Source organism: Myotis myotis, unplaced genomic scaffold, assembly GCF_014108235.1.
Source record: "Myotis myotis isolate mMyoMyo1 unplaced genomic scaffold, mMyoMyo1.p scaffold_m19_p_2, whole genome shotgun sequence".
In the NCBI taxonomy this organism is placed as follows: Eukaryota; Metazoa; Chordata; class Mammalia; order Chiroptera; family Vespertilionidae; genus Myotis; species Myotis myotis.
Genome location: NW_023416324.1, coordinates 200,441,431 through 200,443,484, shown reverse-complemented (window position 1 = coordinate 200,443,484; position 2,054 = coordinate 200,441,431). Strand labels below are relative to the sequence as shown.

Here is a 2,054-nt window from a genome sequence, read left to right as displayed (position 1 = left end):
GAGCAGTTCTAAATAAGTGTTTCAGGCAGGAAGTGGCATAGAGTTGAACAAAAAATTTTCCAGGTGGAAAGAAAAATTATTTCTTTTTATTTGCAGTACTGAATTTATTTATTTCAAGTCTTAAAGTTACCAATGAAAAATTTAGCTATCTTGTTAAAAGTCTTCAACATAGCTGGTAATATAATAGTATACTCTGATAGGTTTGTTTGGAGAATGTTCCAACTTTCCCCATAAATCATATAGGTTCTACTTATAGGGTTCTACACAGGCACCTTAGTCTAGAAGAATTTTTATTTTTGCAAATACGTCTTTTTGGTTATATAATTCTATTTGGAATATGCTTCAGAGCTCCTTTCTTTTCTTTATCTTGCAGTGGTTTCAGTTAAAAAAAAAATTGCATTTCACCTCCAAACAAATGTTATTGTTAGCTTCGGCAACTTGTCTACTTCTATAATTTGGTTCTATCATTTTAATTATATTGACTGTTGTGATCAATGACTATTTTCATAATTTAAAAATGTTAACTCTATCGCTTCTCGGCCTTTTGGCTAAGATCAAGTGTAGTATCTGTTCTTATCCGTTTAATAAAAATGTTAACTCTAAACTTAAATTAGCCTTAAAATCTCAAATACTTTACCAATTAATCTTAAATTGTTGGCATGATTTATTTGTGTAGGCAAATAGTACTTCTTATTTAGTTAAAATAGCCGGGAATCAGTTGGTAAGCAACTACTTAGAGGTTGGTTGTTTTAAAAACAAAACACGTTTGAACTGAATTGAAAGCTTTCCACCAAAATATTTCTTCAGGCATATAAAACTATAGTTCCATAGTTTATATCATGATAAAATATTGCCTTCTATACCCTGACCAAATTTCTTAATAGTCATAAAATATTTTTGCCTATGGTAAGATTTTTTTGTTTTGATGACTTTTTAAAGTAATGGTAGCATACATAATCATGTAAGTGAACTTTCATGTATATAAATGGGTTTCTGAAAAATTTCATTTGAGTATTGGGGAAAATGACAAGTTTTGCCATTCTCCTACCTTCTCATCTGATTATGAAGTTAATGAATTGGACAGATGTAAAATGACATCTGTACTTTTGCTGAGATATGTTGTTTAAATAATTAATAGTAAAAGAATCATGAAACTATTCAGGATTACAAAGTTTTTACAATGTTAACCCAGAAAGCCCTTTTATTTGTGAGATCTTTTGAGTTTATTTATTGAAACAATTGTCTCCATAATTATTGCCTGCTTGAATAATGGTGATTAATTGCTATTTCCTAAATCTTTAAATAAAGGAACAAGATTCATTAAACTCATTTTGAATACATCAAGAGGTAGAGGGGGGCGTAGTATGTTTCTCAGCATAGAAGTTTAAGGAAATTATTGTTCAACATAACACAAATATAAGTCAATTAGACTCTTTATGCCTGATGGTAACTTCAAGTTGTTTAAAAATACTTTCTAAAAACAAAGAGTAATGAATGTTGAATACCACAGAGCTAAAAGCTAATGGGAGAAAATGAGGATCATGCAGAAAGGTATCTAAGCATGCTAATTGCTTGTTAAAAAGCTACAAAGGGCAAAATGAAAATCTGTAGCATTTAGAAACCAGCTACCCCGGCTGAATGGGAACCACTGTGCAACCTGAGGGTGGATTGAAATTTAGGAAGGTATATTAATGGTGCTTGACTTTCATTAAGATGCAGCATTTCATCTGCTGTCGTTTAGAGTTAGGGCATTCATTCTATGTTTCCTAAGAAGTAGGGACTGCTTGAAATTTAATTAGAAATGTGGAAACTCCAATAGGAATATTTAGACCAATTAATGCACGATATTTAATATGAAAAAAGAAAAGAAAAGAAAAAAACACTCTGTTTTCTATTTGACAAGAAATGAGACTAGAGTTTTCCCTCTGAATGCTTTCTCAGAAAATATTTAAAATAAATACAACTAATGTGAATCCTGTACATAACATTTTTTTTAAAAAAATTTTTCACCTGAGGATATTTTTCCATTGATTTTTAGAGAGAATGGAAGAGAG

General features: G+C 30.4%; 1 pseudogene; it reads left to right on the top strand.

Moving 5' to 3' along the window:
• The first annotated feature begins 528 nt into the window (after nucleotides 1-528).
• On the top strand, nucleotides 529-637 carry LOC118678082 (annotated as a pseudogene).
• Nucleotides 638-2,054: the final 1,417 nt, after the last annotated feature.